This window comes from Spinacia oleracea, chromosome 3 (assembly GCF_020520425.1).
Source record: "Spinacia oleracea cultivar Varoflay chromosome 3, BTI_SOV_V1, whole genome shotgun sequence".
In the NCBI taxonomy this organism is placed as follows: Eukaryota; Viridiplantae; Streptophyta; class Magnoliopsida; order Caryophyllales; family Amaranthaceae; genus Spinacia; species Spinacia oleracea.
Genome location: NC_079489.1, coordinates 49,147,569 through 49,156,026, shown reverse-complemented (window position 1 = coordinate 49,156,026; position 8,458 = coordinate 49,147,569). Strand labels below are relative to the sequence as shown.

The 8,458-nt window shown below is 35.5% G+C and overlaps 1 long non-coding RNA gene across 2 annotated transcripts; it reads left to right on the top strand.

Annotated features, from left to right (window-relative positions):
* The first annotated feature begins 3,932 nt into the window (after positions 1 to 3,932).
* LOC130470325 (uncharacterized) lies at positions 3,933 to 8,001 on the top strand. 2 transcript variants are annotated; one of them, XR_008930480.1, is made up of 4 exons: positions 3,933 to 4,261; positions 5,213 to 6,639; positions 7,001 to 7,098; positions 7,734 to 8,001. It is a non-coding gene; the product is annotated as an uncharacterized lncRNA (long non-coding RNA). The 2 variants fall into 2 exon arrangements; XR_008930479.1 differs by having other exon boundaries at positions 3,944 to 6,639.
* The last annotated feature ends 457 nt before the right edge of the window (positions 8,002 to 8,458 follow it).

The window sequence follows — 8,458 nt, the reverse complement described above, 5'->3', positions numbered from 1 at the left end:
AATTATTTTTTGTATAGAGTAGGGGGTAGGTGGGTTAATAGGGGTGGAATGAGAAATAATATAATATTGTTAGAATATTTCCATTTTTAGAAACAGGTCAAGTATTAAGGGACGGCCCGATAAGGAAAACAGGTCAAGTATTCCGGGACGGGGGGAGTAATACACATGCTCTTATACTTACATGTTGGCGCTACTTGAAGAGAAACGGCGGTGGTGCTTTTGTAATGAACTACGCGTATACTTACATGTTGGCGTTACTTGAAGAGAAACGGTGGTGGTGCTTTTGTAATGAACTACGCGTATGAGATGAACTTTGTGTATGAGATGAACTTTGTTTTCTTAGAATTGTGAAATCATACGTAGTAATAGGTTTATCCATTTATAGTAAGTTGAATTGGAAAAATATGGACTAACTTTGGCAATTGTAATAAAATTTTATATTATTTGATTCATTTTTTACGTATTCTTTGACCGGTAACGTAAATGAGAGATTATAGCAATTTTTTGTATTTTTTGTGTTCTTTGATATTACTTGTTTGAGAACTGGTTACTTTGACGTTGTCAACCGTCGCACCGTAAAAGGAGACTGTAACGGCAACGCTAAGGTAATCACCTATCAAATGAAGTCTAACCTCAAGATCACAAGATTGAGATTGTTCTCCCATAAATCGGGATGAGATGCTGAAAGTTGTACAAGGCCACGCGGAGAGCTAGAAACTGTAAAATGCATGATCGTGCTCAGATGAATCATAGGCTATAATTATCTGTTTATTTGATCAGTTGAACTCTGAAACCGAGAAATACCTCTGGACATAATAAGGATGACTACTCTTACCTTATGTTGATGAGGAAGCATCAAGCTACAAAGGAATTAGGCAATGCACACTTGTCCCTAAGGACAAGTGGGAGACTGAAGGAAATAATGCCCTTGGTCCAATTATGCATTCAATACTAATTCTAATAAATGCGGTTCAATATTAATTATGCAAGTTAATAATTCAGTGAGATCAAGTGAGCTGAATGCGTAGCTAGAGGCCGCTTCAGTTCGAGTGGAATTAATAATATTATAATCCACAGCTTACTCTTGACTGAACCCCTAGGGTCACACAAATAGTACGTGAACGGATCAAGTATTTAAGTGAATTAAATACTCTATTTATGGATATTCGGAATCGACGGATCTCGGTTCCAGTGGGAGCTGAAATCGTCAAAAGGCAAAATATGAATAATCCAGAAATGATGATATTGCCGGAAACGGAAATATGGGTCATAACGTAAATATAAATATTATCCAAGTCGTAGATGTTGCCGGAAACGGAAACATGGTACGTATCGGAAAATATTATTGGAAATAGAAATATTGCCGGAATCGGAAATATTGCCGGAAACGGAAATATTACCGGAATCGGAAATATTGTTGGAATCGGAAATATTAAATATTTGTTCGAATCGGAAATAAATTCCGGAATCGGAAATATTAAATATTGTTCGAATCGGAAATGAATTCCGGAATCGAAAAACGAATCGGAAGCGCGACCTACGAAACGATCGACGGACGAGCTTGCTAGACGCAAGGCCCAACACGAAGCCAGGCCCGCGCCTAACGAAGCCCGCGCGCAGCGAGCAGTAAGGCCAGCGAAGCCCGCGAGCAGCGAGCAAGGCAAAGCCCAGCGCGCAGCAAGCGAGCAAGGCAAGGCCCAGCAGCAGCGCCCACGATGGGCCGCGTGCTGCCATCGCATGCCTTGGGCCGAGCCGCGCACCAACGCCCCTTGTGGGCTGCGTGGCTGCTATGCTACGTACGACCAATTCCTTGGTCGTTTAGGATTGCTTGATTAATCGTTTTCCTAATTCTACGCGAATTGAATGTTTACTAAATCTGAAACACTTAGGTGTTTGGTTTAACATTAAATTCTAATGGATTAATTTAACTAGAATACTAATTGATATAGTTATTTGAATCCTAGTAGGGTTATTTCCACCCTATAAATACGTGGTTCATAATCACAATTTATACACAACAATCAATAAGTATTCATATAGTTTTAAGTTCAAGTGGGAATTTGATAATTTGTCTAAATTAATAATTAACCTTTCCGAATAAACATAATACCTTAGAGAATATCCTAGTTGGTTGAATCTAAGGCGGATCCGAACGTGCTGTGGACTATATGCGGAGGGGCGACATTTGGAGTCCTAAACTTGTTCTTGTTCGGTTCGGGAGCAGCTAGGGAAGGCACGCATCACATGTATGTATCCTAAATTATAATTATGCTAATTGACTATGTGGCAATTAATTTGGATTCCTGGCTTTATGGTTTTTCCGCATGAAATATATGATTTATATTTGTCATAACCTAACACTACCCTGCAAGAGTTGCATGATTTGCTGATTCAGGCTGAGAGGAACTTACCAAGTAAACCTATACATAAGGATGTTCTAATGGTTTGTAAAGGTAAGCAGTTCAAGAAGAAGGGGGCACCCATGAAGAAGAACAAGGGCAAGGTGGTTGCCAATGAGAACTCTTCAACCAAGCCAAAGGCCACTCCTAAGGCTAAGGTAGCTGCTCAACATGAGTGCTACACTAGAGGAAAAATCGTCATGTGCTTCTCTTCAAGTGCGGGCCATTTAATAAATTGGCAGCACTTGAGAGCAAAAAAAAACATTTTCACAAGTGCGGGCACATTTTAGAAAATTGGCAGCACTTGAGTTCAAGTGCGGGCTCATTTCACAAATTAGCCGCACAAAACAAAATAAAGGGATATAATGACATGCTCCTTTCTCAGTCTCTCTTCACCTCAAACCCCCCCTCTAACGAAGCTTAAATGTGCATAACTTCACCAAAATGGTGAGAATGAGTCTTTAAAACATAAAACTAAGTGTATAAAACATGGAAAGACTTTAAAATACTCACTTAAGTTCATTAGTTGAAAGTTAGGACCGAAATTAGCCATTTTAGTCAAAACGTGACCGATAATGAACTAACGATGCTTAAATGTGCATAACTTCACCAAATGGGTGAGAATGAGTATGTAAAACATGAAACTAAGTGTATTAAACATGGAAAGACTTTAAAATACTCATTTAAGTTCATTAGATGAAAGTTGGGACCGAAATTAGCCATTTTAGTCAAAATGTGGCCGATAATGATTAAATGGGTCTTAAATGTGCATAACTTCACCAAAATGGGTGATAATTAGTATTTGAAATATAAAACTAAGTGTATCAAACATGTAAAGACTTTAAAATACTTATTTAATTTCATTAGTTGAAAGTTGGGACCGAAATTAGCCATTTTAGTCAAAATGTGACCGATAATGAACTAACAAGGCTTAAATGTGTATAAATGCACCAAAATGGTGAGAATGAGTCTTTGAAACATAAAACTAAGTGTATTAAACATGGAAAGACTTTAAAAGACTCATTTAAGTTCATTAGATGAAAGTTGGGACCGAAAATTAGCCATTTTAGTCAAAACCTGACCGATAATGAACTAACGAAGCTTAAATGTGCATAACTTCACCAAAATGGTGAGAATGAGTCTTTGAAACATAAAACTAAGTGTATTAAACATGGAAAGACTTTAAAAGACTCATTTAAGTTCATTAGTTGAAAGTTGGGACCGAAATTAGCCATTTTAGTCAAAATGTGGCCGATAATGAACTAACGAGGCTTAAATGTGCATAACTTCACTAAAATGGGTGAGAATGAGCCTTTGAAACCACTACTACAGAAATGTCATTTAATAGCGCTTTTTTAATAGCGCTTTTGCTCCTTTCCCTGTTAAAGGTATTAAAAATAACATATTATAGCGCTTATTGAAAAAACACTGTCATATGTACAAGATATTATAGGGCTCTATAAACCCACACTGTCATATTATAAATTTATTATAGGACTTTTAATAAAAAGTCTATTAAAGCTTATACAAAATATTGTAAAAAAAAAAACATAAATTAAGAAAAGAACCGCCTAAATTTCTTCCCACGCCTAAGCTTAACAAAAACTAAAAAGAACCGCCGCGACCAGCTTTCTCTTCCAGACCTAAAAGCCTCAAAACCTAAGAACTTTCGATTGAAGGCGAAACCAGACTTCAAAAATCCTTCAAACGACAGTGAAATCTTTCAAGCGATTGATGGCGAAACCAACCTTCAAAAATCCTTCACACGGCACCGATATCTTTCAAGCAATGGCGATTTCCTTCAGGTGGTGGCGTTTCGTTCAACCAGCATGCTTCTTCTCATGGAAAAATCGAATTTCAAGGTAATCCATCCATAAAATTTGTGGAGTTCTGTTTATTTATGTTTGGTTGTTCCTAATTTGCGTTTTAAGTGTATTATTATTGGTAATTAATTTACTAGAATTAGGATTTGTTTAATTATGGGTTTTAGGGTTTTGTTCCTCTGAATTGGGATACGTAGTGTATTTAATTTTAATTGGGTATGATTCTTTATGTTGATAATAACTTGTTGAATTATTTGATTTCATGATTGCACTGGAGTATTACGTTTTTTTTTTTAATTATCTTTTCCTGATATTAACTCACAATTGCCTATATTAATGGAAGAAAAAATCACGTTTAGATTGAAGTTAATTTCGGTTTGCTGATGGAGTAGTAAGTTTTTTTGTTTTTGTTTTCTGGAATTACGGGAAACTACAGTAGCTCAACTTGAGAGTCCCGTTAAGGACAGGTTTTTGTGTTCATAATCCCCTGTTGGTGTAAGACAGGTGTAGCCGTTAGTTTCGGTTCAATTTTACGAAAACATTATACCATGGTAAACTTGAAAGGGAAGTATATATGTTAGCCTAAAATATAATCTGAATGGTTAGCCTAAAATTTGATCGAAGTAAACTTTGCTGCTTTGAAATTGAAGTATAAATGGTTAGCCTAAAATTTAATCGATGTAAACTTTGCTGCTTTGAACTGATCTACTCTAATGCCACTAACTACTAATATGCTGCTTTCCGCTATGTGTAATGATCTGATGTGGTTGTGTTGTTATGCTAACTTGTGCTAATCTGTTATGATGTGATTGTGTTGTTCTGCTTGTTTATGCTAATTTGTTCTTCTGCCATTGGAAACTACAAAATTGAAATATTAAAAGTTTGTAACTTGTATCAATTTGTTTTAATCAATTCGATATAATTCTGATTTATATTACTGAATTACATTGAGCATTTAACAAAGCTTTTATAATACCTGAATTGCATCAGGTGTGTTGGGAGCTTGGCTTGCTTTTGCTGGGCTAAGTGTAGGTTGTAGCTTTGCATCTGTTTGCTGGTTTCAGGCTGAGTTCTATTCTGGTTGTATCTGGATAGGGTGCTATGTTCTGTTTCTAGTGTTTGCAGGGGGCTGTTTTCTTTTATTCTTACAGTATGGTTGAAGGTCTTATCTGTTGGGGTCTACTCCTTTCTGTATGTTGCAGCTGCTTTTCTGTGTTGGCTGGCAGTTCTAGTGTTTCTGCTGCTCTGTTATGTCCTGCTGTGCTGTTGTTTTAACTGTGTGGAGAGTACTTGCTAGCTGCAGATCTGCTTTGTGCAGGTGCTTGTTCGTGTTGAGCCACTTACTGCAGTTTGGGTGTTGTTGTGTTTGTTCAGGTGTGGGCTGTGTTCATCGTTTATTTCTTTGAAATGGTAAATGATGTCATGAAGCATTTATTTATTGCCAAATTCAATGATGTAAAGCCCATTATGTACTCCTAATTTCTTTAAGAGCCGTGAATAGGTAACACTGCATGATTTAATAATCTTCCTTAACCTTGATTATCTAGCTATGTAGGATTGGTAGTACATTGCATTTATATAAGAAGCAGATTGTGCATTAATTTCCCTTGCTTCAGCTTGTGCCATCGACTCGTATGCCTCTTTTTATGAGGTCTTGTTGAGGGTTTGGATACGTATCCCTTCATTGGTTCTGTTGTTCTCAATTCGTCATGTTGTATTATTAACCAGAGAAGTAAGGGTCCAACTCAAGGAGCTTGGGTCACAAGAAGTGCACTTGTATGGTGTCTCAGCAAACTCAGATCATGTAAAGCACCAGTAATAAGCCTGGAAGAGGCATGCATGTGAATTCGTAGTATCCTCGTCATTAAAATGCACGATTCCTCTTATTCTCTTGATTTTCTTTTAAGGGCAACTTTTTTGTGGTGGGTTGATGTTGCTCGACATTGTGCTTGTCATTTTTCAGTTATCTGTACTGGTTTCTATAATGATCTTCAACCACAGACTTATTCTTCTTTTTATTTTGTGTGTGTTCATAATCTTATCTAAGATTCATCTTCTTCTACATAGGTTTCTGAAAGTTCTGGCAGTGTCTAATTAGTTTTAATGAAGAGATCAATCTCCAAGCTAGTTTAGCTTTTAGCCTGACATTATCTCTAAACTAAATTGTCGGTTGTGTCTATGCTTATGTCCAGGCCTTTTTTTAATCTATGAAGCCTTCTGCAAATGAGAAATTGATGTGGAAAATGGTATCTTGGGAAGAGAAATAGATAATGTTTTGCGGACTAGAAGAACTATTAATATTTCGGCCTTACTGTCCATGGCGGCTTACTACATTTCATCCTGCAGCATGATACTCATTAACAAATTTGTCTAGTCAATTTGTGACTTCAATGCTGATACATTTAATGTTGTACCAGGTAATTTATTCATTTTTAGGTTCCTGTTGATGCATAGACAAACCATTTAACCATCTGTTTAAATCTTGGTAGATACAGATACTTGTATGTATTTATAGTGCAAGCAAACTATGCGATTGCTATGTCTCTGCAAATGCTCATGCTATTTTTTTGTTGCAGAAATTCATTTCAGTTGTTATAATGTCAGAACTTAGATATTTATGGGTTTGGAGATTAAGAACTTAGACATTATAACAACTGAAATGAAGTTCTGCAACAAAAAAGTAGCGTGAGAGTTTGCAGATCTTAGACAGTATCTAATTTCAGTTGTTATAATGTCTAAATTTATGCGTTTGGAGATTAAGAGCTTGTTTTTCTGCAGATCATTTCAGCTATTTCTGGAGGAGTACTGATCTAACCTTCCATGCCTTTGGCTATACTTGGAAATTTATGAACTGTTTTCTAACTACTACATATTCTGTGAGTGTTTGACATAATATGTGTTAAATAATTGTTACTAATCTGCTTGTCATTCATTTCATCATGCTTATAACATATTAAGTTCTCTCCAAACTCCTAAGGTCATTGTCAGCAGCTCTGCATATTTGTTTGTGTAGTATTTTTCTCTTCTATAAGTCAGTAATTTGGTGAAATGAGTCTGACAAGCTAGAAACTTGTACACTCTCCCTTTTCCTTCACATGCAGGATATCTATGATAATTTTTTAACCTCCCTCCCCTTGGCCCTCTTTTCTACTTCTCCTTTGGTTCATCTTCTTTTCCAACGCTGTTAGTTTTTTTTTATAGTGGTCGTTGAATTTATCTTCAGTATTTCATCATTATATTTTGTAAATTCAGAAGGCTTTTTTTTTCTTTTTAAGTTTGAATTTTCCTAGCTTTAAATATTTTCTATGTTACAACTGCTTTGGTATGTTTGTCAATTCAACGACCTTCTCTTTAGATTTATAGCCTACTTCTTTCCCGCAGTCTTAAGAATAGAAGAAACTTTGTTAATTTTATTTTTCAATACATTGCTTACGCTAATGCTAATTATTTGATATTTGATATTTTTCCCTTTTATATACAGATGCATATCTTATACCCTTTTGTTTCGCAGTGGTTTACAGATGGTCAGTTTCCAAGTTATGACAATGAGCAGATTGACGAAGTAAGAACTCAATGGGCGCGCTATGTTGTTTAACAACTTTATATTAGCTAGGTTATGTTGAGGATTAACAAATATACAACCTGTTAATTAATTTATTTTGCGTAGTTTAGTGATTAGGGTCTTATTTTAGAACATATCTATGTAAATGGTTTTTATTATGGTGACGATTGTAATTCTTTCTTTCAAGCTCAATTGGAAATTGATATTCAACTTTTTATTATGATCTTCAATATATGGTGTTATTAAGCAATATGTACGGTTTTGTGGTATAAACTAATTTTTTTTTGTAATAATAATTCAAATTCACTTTAATAGCGTTTCATATACATCTGCTATTAAAGAATAATTTAAAAGTTGGCGGCAAAATCTTTAACAACACACCTTTAATAGCGCTTATAATGTGCTATAAAAGAAACATTTGAATTATCCTAATAGTACTTTTAATAGCGCTTTTGGAAAGCGCTATTAAAAGTACATTTTACTTTTAATAGCGGAGCCATCAACAGCGCTCCAAGAAGCGCTGTAAAAAGCAATATTAAGCGCTATAAAAAGCATATTTTGTCGTAGTGAACATAAAAATAAGTTTATTAAACATGGAAGGACTTTAAGATATTTATTTAAGTTCATTAGATGAAAGTTGGGACCGAAATTAACCAATTTTATTATTATATGGT